The 14,474-nt window shown below is 43.7% G+C and overlaps 1 pseudogene; it reads right to left on the reverse strand.

Moving 5' to 3' along the window:
- Nucleotides 1-13,510: 13,510 nt before the first annotated feature.
- On the reverse strand, nt 13,511-14,038 carry LOC110302697 (annotated as a pseudogene).
- Between the last annotated feature and the right edge of the window lie 436 nt (nt 14,039-14,474).

Consider the following 14,474-nt stretch of genomic DNA (forward strand, 5'->3'; position numbering starts at 1 on the left):
TCTTCCTCCCCCTTCTCTTCTCCTCCCCATCCTCTTTCTCCTCCCCTCCTCCTTCTCCCCTCCTCTACCCCTCCTCCTCCCCCTTCTCCTCCTCTTCTTCCTTTCTTCCTCCTCCTCCTCCTCCTCCTCCTCCTCCTGCTCAAGGCTAAACAATATTCCATTGTAGATATAAGCCACATCTATAAAAGTTGATTCATCGGTCAGTAGGCTCTCTGGGGGCTTCTATGACTTGCCTATTATATGACCTGCTGGGAGCATGGCCTCAGTTTATAGGCTGTGTTTTCATGTCCCCTGGGCTTATATCCAGAAAAGAGATAGCCCGTCTATGGTAGTTCTGTTTTTAATTCCACTGAAAGCCTCCACACTACTCCAGTCATCTTGTTCCTCACCAGTATCACACCACACAGTGAGTGGTTCCCTATTCCCTTCACCCTGGACAACACTGGCTGCCTTCTCTGTCTTATAAAAGCTATTTATTTTATTAGTTTGTTGTTGTTGTTAGCACTCCAAGCAACAGGTTTGACTCAGTATTCTCTTTCTCATGGGCCATTATGCCGCTACCCTCATTTATGCCCCCTCCCCACCCCCATCTTCTTCTTGCTGGTCCCAATCTGCCTTTCTGAGCCTGCTGTTACACTCTCTGTTTCCCGCTATTACATTTTGTTTATTTGTTTGTTTGTTTTTATGATAGAGTCCTTAAAGCTGCTTGGCTGCTTCTGTTCTTACTGGCAGTTCTCCCTTCTGTGCGTTTCCGGTCTGTGCCCAGCCCACATCAGCACCCTTTGACGGGTTTTTTTTGTTGTTGTTGTTGTTGTTGCTCCCCGGCCCATCCCTCTTTCAAGCTCTGCATTCATATTCCCACCCAAATGTCTTTTCCTAGTTCCCATACCACTGGGCTCCACTCTGCGTTAAATCAAGTCAAAGAATGATGACAGATTCAGTACTCTCCATATTGCTTGCCCCTTTCAGAGTCGACAGAACAAGCTGGAGGAAGGGAGGCTCTCAGAGTCACCTAGAAAATCCGATGCCTGGTAAAGAGACAGAGGTGAACCTCAATAGCAGATCTGATAGACTCCAGTGAGATACAAGATAAAACAAAGACTCGAGAGCTGAGCACACCCCCAAACCATCTTCTGACCGGCCTACACTTCCAGCCGGAAGTGATACAAGCAGCTAATAGTTAAAGGCTTAATAAGTATACAGCAACTTGAGCGAGCATGGAAAGTCACAGTCCCAATGGAGCAGGGACACTTGCCTCTGTAGTGGCTGGAAAGCCATTGAGATGCACAATCACGGTCCCACTGACGTCAACACTTACAAAGGTGCTTGGGCTGTTTGAAAGGCTGTCCATTGTATGATCTGCACGGCTCGAAATAAAGGAGATGGCCCGTATGTTCAATAATAGCCATGATGCTTGTCCCTTCTCTCTCAGTTTCATACATGCATAAATGCATCAAACTGGCTAAGGCCACTTTGCTCAGGAAAATTGCGATATCAGTAAAGTTTCTCCTCTTCTCCGTCTTTCTCCCAGCTTGTCCTTAGTCTTGACTCCCACTATCTGTCTTTGAGACTGGTTATGTATGTATGTATGTATGTATGTGAGGGTATATGAGTGTCTCTGTGTATGTACATGTATAGATTACCTTGACAAATTTAATCTTTTATATAATCCTGAAAAATAAAATTATACATATAACCATTAAAATATTTTAAAGATTATTTGTTTGTATGTGTGTGTAGTATCTGTAAGAGTATATGTGCAATACATCCGTGCAGATGCCTAAGGAGGCTAGAGGATGGCATTAGATACCCTGGAGCTAGAGTTACAACAGTTGTAAACTTCCATGTGGGGCTGGGAACCAAAGTGGGTCATCTGTAAGAATGGCATGTGCTTTTAACCACTTAGCCATCTCTCTAGCCCCTGAATAGAGTCTAATAAAGCACACCTGGTGCCACGTCTGACTACCTGAGTCTAATTCCTACGACCCACACAGTAGAAAGAGCACTGACTTTTGCAAATTGTCCTCTGACTTCCACATGCAAGCTACAGCAGGAGCCTATGTGTACCTGTTCATGAACACACACACACACACACAAACACACACACAAATAAATAAAGGTTAATAATAAATTTCAGAGTTCTTTGATAAGTTTAGGATTACTCAGTTCACTTGTATTTCTTGGCTTTTGATTTGTTGTTGTCTGGTAAGTTGGGTTTTGTTTGTTCATTTTTTGGTTCTTTATAATTTTCAGGGACTTACCTCTGTTTCATGTAAAACTGTCAAATTTATGTGGGAGAGTTGCTTAGGGTGTTTCCTTATCTTGCTAGCATCATTTCAAATTTTAAAATATTAATGACGTCTCTTCTCTTTCTAGAATCCTGTTTTCTCTCTTTCTCTCTCTTTCTCTCTCTCTCTTTCTCCCTCCCTCTGTCCCTCCTTCCATTCCCTGCCTCCCTCCCTCTTCCCCTCCCTCCCTCCCTTCCTCTTCTCCCCGATTACTGAACTCAGTGTTGTTTACTGGAGAACCAACATTTTGTCTTATGAATATTCTTTCTCATTCATTGTATCTTCCTTCTACTTGCTCTGGGCTCAGTTTTCCTCCTTTCTCTACTTCCATAAGGTGGAGTTTAAGCTGTTTATTTTTCCATTTTTCTTCAGCTCTAGTGAGAGTATTTATCGCTATTGATTTACTTTTATTTAAATTTTATGGATATTTTTGCCTATGTGTATACATGTGACCCCTTGTGCACTCAGTACCTGAGGAGGCCAGAAAAAGGCGTGAGAGTACCTGGAACAGGAGTGACAGGTGAATGCTGGGGACAGACCTCAGATCTGCTGTAAGAGCAGCAAGTGCTCGTAACCTCTGAGCCATCTCTCCAACCCCTTGACTGATTTTTTTAAAAAGCCATTATGATTTAATATCATTATCGGTTTTATTAACTGTACCATCATAGGATGGCTTTCTGCTTGCTCTGTTCTTGGTGCTTGCCTCATTGCCTCTTATTCCCCTTTGTTACCCCTCCCTCGCCTTCTCTGGAAGACTTACCAGGACTTCCTTTTAATTTGCCTAAGGAGCAATTGGCCATTACCTCTCCATAAAAGCGTTTTTATGATTTCTTCGGGGATTAAAATACACTCAACTTTTTCAGTATAATTAGAAATTACAATCATCACTCTAAGAGGAACATAGAAGACATGCTGGGCATGCGGCAGACCCTTAGCTCCGGCCTCGCAGTGGCAGTCAGCCTTTATGTCGCAAACACTGAACACTTACAGGGACTGCTGTAAGTTTTAAATTCAACTGCGTTCATATCTTAAAGAATCAAATGCTTGCTGTTTCCGTTCTTAATTGCTTCAGACTCCCCTCTGATGACACATTACTTCTTTGGAAAAACATTTTTTTTCTAGCATTGGAGTGAGGAACACAGATGGGAACTAGTATTTAAGATCAAAGTCACAGTTGATGTCAATAAGACACCATAACTATACAAAAAGCAAGCAAACAAACAAACAAAAGCACACTACAGTCTCCATTCAAACGGTGAAATAGAACCCCGTTCGTTGTTAAATCAGGTCTTCTGAAAGATCAAATTCAGTTGTCTTACACGAAGAACTGTTAGTTCATTCGTGATGGCAGATATGTGCTGGGTGTAGAATACATTCCATTGTCTATGAGTCCAGGGGTAACTGTCCATTCCTTGAGGATTTTGGACTGGCGTATCACCCCCTCCCAGCTCCTGTGGCCCCAGTGAGCTATCCTTGCTCATCCGAGCTCTCATGAGGCATGTCATTTTTCCCTGGTCGCTGTCAGGACTATTCTTTGTCTTTAGTTTTTTCTATTTCATTTAATTATCTTGTATTTTTGACATGGATTTCTTTCTTTGTTTATTCTGCTTGGGGTTCACTACATTTCTCGAAATAATAAAATATGTCTGAGGACCACATTTAGGGCAAGCCATATTTTTTATCTTTGCATAACTTCTGCTGGGCTCTTTTTGCTGTCTTCCTGGAGGTCTGGGGACTTGAATGGAGGTTGGAGCTTTTTTTTTTCTTTTATTTCAAGGAGTTCTTTGAGGCTTTATTCATTTATACAATTGTGTTGTCTCTGTGGCTGATGACATGATTTCCAGCATCGATCTGGAGCTCAAGAGATGACTCTGTGGCCAAAAACACAGGCTTCACAAGTCTGATTGATCCGGGTTCAATCCCTAGACGCCACTTAAAGGTGAACAAATGCCACAAAGCTGTCCCCTGGCCTCCACATGTATGCCCCACATAATAATAAATAATGGTAATTAAAAATATGAAATCTAATAGTTGACCCAGAATTAGAAGTGGCAGAGGGGGAACAGAATTTTTTCCACTCTCTCTGAACCGTGGAAACTTCCTTTTCTAGCCTCAAGAGGCAGACATCTGGAGTTTCTTCTGGACCCCTTCCTGATCGAGCTGGTGTGCACTTCCTGTTTGTGGCTGTGCAAATCCATATCTGTAGCTGTCTTTTGGCCCATGGTGATGGCACTGGTGGGGAAGCATCTAACCCAGGTTCTCAGTAGCAAGCTGATGGTAACAGGATGGACTTGCTGATAAGAAAAGCTCCCTCGAGATAGAACGCATGGCTTCATGCACATGGGAGAACTGTTCCCTTGAGCTGTCCACCAAAAGGACTTTTCACAATCCTTTCAGGGATAAATGTGACAAGCTCTCTCTCTGGCTACCGAGGTTGTACGCTCAGGTCTCAGTGTCCATGAGGATCAAATCACAATTGAAGGGTGATGTGTATGTGTGATGTTGGGCACTTTCCTCCTTTAATATTGTTTGGCTCTCTTCATCTTCTTCTTTCCTTTGTGCTTTGGTAAGAAATGTCCTAAATAGTCAGTCGGTAAAGTGTTTTCTGCCTCAGTATAAGGCCCTGAGTTCAGATCTGCAACACCCATGTAAAAATATGTGGGGCAAGATGGCTGCATTTATCAACCTAGCTGTGGTAAGGGTACAGGAACACTCCTGGAGCTTTCTGATCAGATCATTTCACCAAATTGATGAGCTCTAGGTACAGTGGCAGACCCTGTCCTAAAGAATCAAGATGGAGAACTGTGGAAAAAGACATCCAGTATTCATCCCTGGACACTACATGTCTACACCACATGTGCACACACATGAACAAGGTACACATACATAAGCAACAGACACACACCTCTCTACACACACATAGAGGGAGAAGAAAAGTCAGAAGTAGACTAAATAAATCAGTGCTGTCTGTTTCACCTAAGAGTGATCCATCTGTTGCCCTTCAGCCTCAAGGTGTCTTGTGGGAAATGAGGTTCTGGGTATGAAGTTCAAGACCTTGCCCAGGCTCTTTCAAGACAGGGAGCACTCTACCGCCAAGCTCCATCTCCATCCCTCGAATCCCTTAAAGTATCATTTTGCAAACGCTTAAAACCTAAGGTCACACATTAAGAATACATTCTGTCATCATAATTTCACAAAGTTACCTTGAGAGACTCCAGTATCATCATCTCACAGATGAAAATACAGCTTGGGGGTGTTGTAGTTTATGTGAACTCTCAGGAATAGTATGGTAAGCAAAATGATGGGACCCCCTGCCCCCGAGGATGCCCTCATGCTGAAACCTGTGGAGATTTAATGCAAAAGGACTTTGGAGGGTGTTATTAATGGCAAAGTGTAAGGTGTTCTGGGTTATCCAAGTAAGTTCAAGATAATCACAGGGCTCTTTTCAGAAGGAAAAAGGAGGGTGTGAGCCAGTGTAAGAGGCAATACTACTGACTCACAGTCAGAGATCTGGAGGCTACATTGTTTTGGAAATGTAGACCATTGTCCAAGCTATACTTAAACCTCTATAAGCTGGGAGAGATGAGAACACAGGCATTCCTTCCAACATGAAGAAGGACACAGTACCTGCCTGCACCCCCAGTAACTTCATTTGAGCATGCTATGACCTGTTTTGGATTTCTGTGCCCCAGAGCTGAAGACACTAAATTTGCATTGTTTTACAGATGATGCAGGGCTGACTAAGGCCAAAGGATGGTAGGTATAATCCTGATCAGGAGAGGAGAGCAATTAAGACAGGTGAAATGATAAAAAATGATGTTTTCATGGCCTCCCTTTTCTCAGACCAACATCCTGTCAACTGTTGCTCTGATCGCTCCTCTTTTTCTTAAGCAACAATCATCTCCCCATTAGAATTCCATAGACACATGAACACAGTCATTTTACCGCACGTTTATTTAATCATTGAAGGTGTGTGTAAGGAAGTGGGCAAGTGGGACTCAGAGGTCAGTTTTCTCCTCCCATCTTGTGAGTCTTTGAGAAGTGAACTCATTTAGTGTTGACATCAAGTGTCTTTACCCACTGGGCCATTCTGCCAGCCTCCATTAGGCCTTTTTAATCATGGAATTCCCGCTTCTACCCCATTTAATGGGACTACTTGACATGTGCTGCACAGTAACTCTCTTAGTCACAGGTTGGTCTTGCTGTTACTTAGGAACACCATGGAATCGTACCCACTGGAAGCACTCCAAGCTCCAAACTCCAAATTCTGAGTCATCTGCTTGGGTTATAAAGTCAACAGTCACAGACTGGCCTTGCATCACTGCACCCAAACCTTTGACCTAACTTTCCCGTCTAAGGTGAAGAGAAAATGATAAAGCAGTTAGCTTTAACCCAGCTTATCTGTTTGGCATTGCTGCAACAGAGCACTTGAGACTCGGTTACTTAACATAAAGAGAACAGCACTTGGCTCAGAGATTCCGGAGTCCGAGACATACACGACTGAACTGGCCCTTCAAGCTAGGTCCTTCTGCTTTTTAAAACATTGCAGGATACAATACATCATGAGAGGACACACCTAAGAGAGGAGGAGACCTAAGCCTGGTTCGTAACAAACCCACTGTCATGCTAAGGAATCCACTCCCAGGATGGCCTACTTGTGAGCAAAGAATCCTTATGACCTGGCTATCTGTTAGCCACTTGGTAAAGATTCTGCCAACTAAAATCTAACAGCGAGGCTTAAGATTCCAGTAAAGAGCAGGGAGTAGAGTGTTTCTGAACAGCACAGAGCTATGAGGCAGAGGTACCTATCAACAGAATATAGAGAGTGATCCAGGCAGACACTAGAAGATAAACTTGTTTATCTTCTCACATCTGCCAAGTCATGAAGGACAGCTGTGTGGCGTATCTTCTGTCCAACTTGCTACCCATTGGCTAGTTCTGCCTTGAGTATAGCAGCTATAAGAGATGGGGCAATGGTGGAACTAGAGGAAGCTCCAAGTGCGAGTGGTTCTGTTGGCATTAAGGAAGTGACACCAGATTTTTCTTTATACAGAGGACAGTGGGTCACCAAGTGCTGTAGAAGTGTAGAAGTGAGAAGATAACTGTTGACTCCATAGGAACCCTCGACAGACATGACTTCTGCCTTTTGAGTGTGCAATGCTTTTTGTGTTGAATCATCTTTTTTTCCTACTTTAGGAAATAGAACCAGATTATAACTCACTCCACAGAATTCATCTTGCTTCTGCTTGAAACACCCCCACCCCCCTGCATTTTTAGCATTAAAACTCCTAGGAATTGGGACATAACTCTCCCTGACCCAAATGCGAGTGGTTTGGCTTCTGACAGTGGACAGAAGTTTAACAGGAAGAGGACGAATGAGCAAAAACAGGAGGCAGGTTGGTTCCAAGAAGAAAGGCTTAATGAACGGGGTGCTCTTAGAACTGACTCTCAAAGTGACAAGGATTTTCTTCAAGCTCCTCCCCCCACTCCCTTGCCCCCATCACTCTTGATCCTCTCTGTGCCTTCAGTTTGCATTACTGTACAGCGTTTACAGTGTGCCATGCCTGCTCTACATATTTTATGTAAAGATAGCCCCTGACTTAGTAATGGGTAGGCCCACAGTTTTCCCACTTCCCAAAGGAAGAGAAACACTACATCATTAAGCCATGACTTCTGCTTTTTCATGTAAAAGACACATTTTCAATTTAGAAACTTGATAAAAAGAGAGCCCCCATTTTAACCTGGGCTATGAAGCCATAAATAATCCCATAGAATGTATACTGTTATTTTGCATGTTTTAAAAGTTATTACACCACACCACACTGGTCACAATGTCAAGTTAAAGGTGAAGTCATCATTGCAACCCTGGCATTCTGGCTTGAGGTTGTGTGCCCTTGACTACCATACTGTGGCTCTAGGGGGACTTGAGGTAAGGATCCGGGGAGATTGTCACATCTATGTCCCTTCAAGGTTAGATTCATTTCACGTGTTAGTAATTTTCAGCTCTTTTGGTAATTTCCTTTCTTCTCGGAGGTGTCTTGCCATACATATGTGTTTATCTGAGTTCTGCTTTTAGAGTGGGTGAGGTACAGAACTAGAACATGGAGCCTTGTGCGTTATAAGCAAGCATCCCACCCCTAAGCTACATCTCAGCCCAGAAGACCCTACCACTTTTGTTTGTTTGTTTGTTTGTTTGAGACAGGGTTTCTATGTGTGTGTAGCCCTGGCTGTCTTGGAACTTGCTCTATAGACCAGGCTGACTTGGATATCTGCTTGCCACTACCTCTGACTCCCAGGTGCTGAGATTAAAAATGTGCACCACCACTGCCCGGCAAGACCCCTCTCTTAGAAAAGCAACATTGCTAATGTGCACATCATCTCTCATGTTCTCTCTCCCTTCCTTTCACCATCAAGCCTCCTAGAAAATTACTCTGTCCTCTTTCTGTCCTGGTCACCAAATTGCTCTGCAATCTGGCCTGCTTCAAATCTCTACCATAGTTACAGCTTCACGAACAACCTCAACTGTGATTTTCAGCTGTTTCTTTTGCCTCTTCCTCCGTGGCATTTGACTGTGAGCCAGGACTCCTTTGAAATCCCCACCCCTTTGACAATATGACATATCACTCTCCGTTCCCATGGTCCTTGCCCCCTTACAACTCTATGTCATCTCCTGGGATTGATAACCTCATGACACAGGTTCCCTTGCCCACAAGTGGGTGTGTTACAAGAGCCTGTCTTTGGCTGTTTCTTCTTCGTCGCTTTGCCTGCTACCCTAGATGATCTTGCCTCCACCCACAACTTAAATTATTACCTCTCTTTTTATCTTTGTTTCCAGGGACAGCCCCCCTCTGACATCTAGCCCAGCATTCCATCTTCCAGCTGAACATCTTGAGCTGGACTGTCTCCATTTGGGCAAGGAAAACTGCCTCTCTCCACTCGCACATGGAAAGGAGGGCTCAGTCAGTGTTAGAGGAGGACCAGGGAAGCACGCACTTCCAGCATCTACACGGTGGTAACCGGTTTGCAAGAACTATCGGTTCTGATAGCTTAGGAGGTGTGTGTGTATGGGGGCAGGAACTCGTGGGAAATATGAAGTGTAAGCACAAATCAGCTGGAGCAAGGAAACACACCTCATATTTTACATTGGCTGTCCAATGACTAACCATGGGCGTGTTTTCACAAACTGCTGGACTAGTCAGTTTTCCCTTGCCGATGGTTTCAAAAGAGACACTGTAATTTATCTTTTTCTTTTTTTCATTTCACAGTCTTCTAGATTGTCCCTTGGGGATCCCCTGGGACCTCTATAGATGAACATGTAGCCTGCTCCTCCCTTTCAGACAAGATACTTACATCTGTTTTCTCTCATTTGATTCAAATCCTGGGTAGTGGGTCACAGCCTTTACTCTGGCAAAACAAACAAACAAACAAAAAAGGAGTTAGTTGAAAACTACCTGAAAGAGAGAGAGAGAGAGAGAGAGAGAGAGAGAGAGAGAGAGAGAGAGAGAGAGAGAGAGAGAGAGAAACTGGAAATCATTAGAAATTGCCCATTTTCATACAACCCAAAGCCATTGAATAGGATTGGCAAGAGATCTTTGAGCAGGAAGCACATTAACAGATGCTCTTTATAAAGATGTCCCAAAATGGCTAGCTACATGTTCGTCCTTACAATTAAACAGGAGTTCCCAACCCTCCCAACCCAAGGAACAGGTCTGAGTGGGAGGCAGAGATGCTTCTGTGTGTTTTGGTGTGGTCTAAAGCCTCTGCAGGAGGCTCTGCATGGAGCAGCACTGGTTCAGGGAGAGTCCCCATGATAAGAATGCTCGAGTTCTTGTGGATAGAGGTTAAGGGATGCTTTAGCCTCTGCCAGAGGGTACATCCTGGGGCCTGGTGAGTATGAAGTCTTGGCACACAGTGAGTTTGTAATGTGTGCATGAGAAAGCAAATACACACAGCAGGAGGAGGCACAGAGTAGAGAGAATGGAAGGAAGGAACTAGAACAGCTCAGACAACAACAAAGATAAGGAAGGATGCTTGGATTGGGGGTCTGTGAGGGCTTTAATATGCAACAGCTTAGGTCCTGGTCAGTAAACACTCTCTCACTTGGGGTTGGTTATTATAAACATTCTTTCTCACGGTGTCATTCCTTATGGTACAAACCTTTAGAAACTCCTCCTTGGCCTCTCGATTGCAGTAAAAGAGCCTGTCTGTTGTCAACAGGCCCCACTTGCACGTAGATTTTCTGGTCATTCTACTCTCGGGTCCAGGAAAGCCAGAACACCCTGTGCACAGTGCCTTAACAGAGAGGGAGACTTACCTCCAGCTCATTGGTATATGACCCATTTCTCGCATAGGCTCATTTCTATAGTGAGAGAATGACTACTCCAGATTTGCCTGATGGATGCTCATCCCCTTCCTTTGCATGCATTCAATGCACTTCCTTCCTCTGTGTCTCCATCACAGCCCCTGCAGACTTCACCCTACACCCCTGCAGACTCCTGCATTGAAAGAATACTTGCCAAACAAGAGAATGAGCAAATGGTTGATGGAGGGGGAATCCCCATCCTCTCAACAGCCACTTCAAGCATCTGTCTCCTTTCTTATCAAGAGTAAAATTTATTCTTACTATTGGCTAATTTTTCACAGGTAGATATTGGATGCTAAGTCAAGTAGTCATATTGGTGACTTTTCCTGTTTTCTTCCCCATTCCCTTCCATTTTCTCCTTCCTCTGTCCCTTTATCCATTCTTCTCTCCTCCCCTTCTTCCTCCCCCTCCTCAGCAGCCCATCCTGTGACTCATCTATCTCTCTAAGAGGCAATGGGGTTCCATCTACTTGAGATTTTCACCTTTTACAGGCTTAGACACATGCCCTGTCTACCTCGACACTGCATAGCTAGACTACAGGAAAAGGTTCCTTGGGAAGGTCTCACAGAGGAGTCAACCAGTCTAACTGTAGTTTTGTGTGACTTATCGATGCAAAATTCTGACATGAAGAATGGAGGTCAGTATTAAGGACCCTTAGTCTCTATCTTCAAAGGATCCAACCTCTGAATCTAGTTTATATCGACAGCAGCGTGGCCTGGGATTAGAAAGAAATCCCTTTGCGGTTTATGTCTTCTTCAGTGCAATGGGCATAGATGTAATTTTCCTACTAACAACATAGGGCTTCTATAAAATTATAAATAACATAAAAGCAACCCCGTTGTAAGGAAAGGCGAGGGTGACTATTAGAAGGGATCGATTTCCTCGATTTTCAGAGCTTTTCCTTTGTAGAGTCTCCCAAACTCAACTTCAGGCTTAGGGCCCCATCCCACAGGCTCTAGACTCCTTGCTACCTCCACCATTCAACGTGCAGAGGAGAAAACACCGGCACAGCCTGATGTGCTACATCTGGGATGTGATTATTTATTATTTTAAAATACACACAATGGGAGCTGGAGAGAGGATGGCTCAGTTAAGAACACTTGCCGTTCTTGCAGAGGAAGGACCCAGAGTGGGTTCCCAGCACCCGTTTTGGGTGGCTCCCAACTGCCTGTAACTCCAGTTAGAAAATGGGGTGCCTCTTTCTGGCCTCTGCAGTGCCTGCATTCACGCGGTGTATATATACACACGGAGGCATGTAACAAAGCAAATAACTACATCTTTAAGTATTCGTGTATAGGTGGTAATAAGCCCATTGTTATGATTGGCTTACATGTTCTTATCTTTCTTTTTTATAAAAAAAAAAGATAGGAATTATTTATTTTTAAAACCAATGTGTTAACGTTCCTTGATTTTATTATTTTAATGATAGACAAACAACAACAAAACCAACCAACAACCAAACAAAAAAAACAAACAAAACAAAACCTGGTTCCTTTCAGGGATTGGCATGATTTTGTGCTCCACAATCCTACCGTGCCTAGGTCTCAGGACTCCACAGCCCAGTTACTCACTTTAAAATAGAAACAAAGCCCACCTTTCCCTTCTAGTGACCCAGTTCTTCCTGGATGTTTGCCAGAGTCTCTTTAATGAGGACAGAGTAGAGGTGAGACCGAAGGTGGAAGCTGAAAAGGAGCGCTCAGGAAGTCCTGCCCATGTTTCTTATGTGGCTCACATAATTACAACCGTGGAGGGGAAAGAGTGAAGGGGCAAACATCGGGATGATAAGAAGGAAATAAGAAAACCCTGGAATTAAAACAAAACGCTGCTGTTCAAGAGAACCCGGCACTTTGAAAACCAGTTATACCTAGGCTGGGTCTGTTCATAAGCATAGACCGGAGACACGGGGGAGGAACCGCATGTAAGCCACTGGCCTGCAGAGCTCACTTGGAACGTGATAAGGCCTTTTGTTTCTCTGTGCTGTGTTTAGTCCACACTGCATCTCCAAGTACACAGAGATGCTTTTGGTAAAATCAATCACACTTAAATCATAAAAGCACACTGCTAGGAACGTAAAACTCCCCAGACGGGAAAATAAGTCTGGGTGATTGAAGGGAAGGAAGATCCCGGGCAGTGCCAGCAGGGTCACAATGATATCACTACTACAACTACTGGTCTGAGTGAGCCTCAATAGAGGGAGATTTGGTTGTGCCTATCCAATTAATTAATAGATCATTTCTATTTTCTCCCCTGGGTGTTGAGAACGAGCTTTAGACAAACTGTGAGAGTCAGTTCTTGTCTCCCAACCACGTGGATTGCAGACATGAAACTCAGGTCAGGAGGCAGCAAGCATCCTTATCTGTGGAGCCATCTGACCAGCTTGCACTGGAGGGTCTTAGCCATCCTCCTGAATTACTAGAGACAGATGGAAAACCAGGAAATGGGAAAGTTAGGGTTCAGTTCAAGTGACCCAGAAACAAATACCAGAACTTACTTTTGATACCAAATACATACATACAAACACACACACACACAGACACACACACCTAATGATTTTGCCTAATTTAGCATTGATTACATAGTATATAAAGTGGATGCAACTTTAAATAACTCTCATCCAAGTCCGCCTTGTATTTTTATTGCATTGATATAGTGCTACTGAGTACTATAAACTACTAATATATATTTTTGTAAACCTACAAGCTTTCTTTACTATTCCAAAGTTCATCCAACCCTAATTCCTAAATAAATGTGTTACAATTCGTTGATGTTTTAAAGGCTTAATGACAAAGTTTGGGGAAGGAAAAGATCAAGTTTATTTTACAATCTGGATGAAAAATAACTTCAGGAAAGTCAATACAATTCAATACAGTCTCATCGGCCCTAAGTCAATAGAATTCACTCCGGTCTCACCGGCTCTGGCGAAGGAAGGCAGCTCCCGATTTGGAGGAGCTATGGCTATGTCCAGACGATTCCCTATTTGGAACCTCTGTGACTACGGGTCATGGAATCATCGGTGCCCTTCCTGTACCAGACATGTGGCTGCCAATCTCCTTAACTGGATATCCAGGTCTTTTATGATCCAGAAAACCAATTGCATAATTTAAGCTGTGTGCCTTTCTTTCTGGCTTCTGGGTAGACGCCCTTTGCTAAACTAATCAACCTCTCTCAAAGTCGCAATTGGTATAGATCTGCAGCTCGCTCCAGCTGTTCCTGAGGGAGAAGTTGTCTATTTGATGGTGGCGGCGACCCGCAGCAGGAGCAAGCAAATCTTTTCGAGGTTTCTCTGGCTCCTTCTTAATTTCCTCCTGGGTGACATGAGAATCCACAGCCATCTTCCTCCTTCTTTAGGGAGACGCTTGCCCTAACCTCTGACCCCTGCAGAGAGCATGATCTTATCGTCCTAGACTACTTATTTTTGACATTAGAAATGTCCCATGCTGTAAAACCAGTTTAGTTTACTTACAGAGACAGAGCATCTAAATGAACTGGGCCTAGAGGTTGAAGGAAGGAGCTTTTGGCTTCCGACTGAATAGCTCACATATTTGAAGGAAAGCCAACACCCTTAAAGAACAGGCCTTTGCATTCTGCATTCAGTCTAACAAACAACAGAAAACATAGTTTATATCCACTTCCGTTTCTTAATTTGCTTTTCTGAAGTCAGTCGTAAGTATGGTGGTACCCTCCCACCCTTTTTTTTTTTTGCCCTGGGACAGTGCCTGACCACACTGAGTGCACAATTGGAAGACGTAAGAGGACTGACTTGAAAATGTCACAAATGTTGTTAATAAGCTCCCACTGACATAAGAGATTTATTAATTAATCCT

Source organism: Mus caroli, chromosome 10, assembly GCF_900094665.2.
Source record: "Mus caroli chromosome 10, CAROLI_EIJ_v1.1, whole genome shotgun sequence".
NCBI classification, from domain to species: Eukaryota; Metazoa; Chordata; class Mammalia; order Rodentia; family Muridae; genus Mus; species Mus caroli.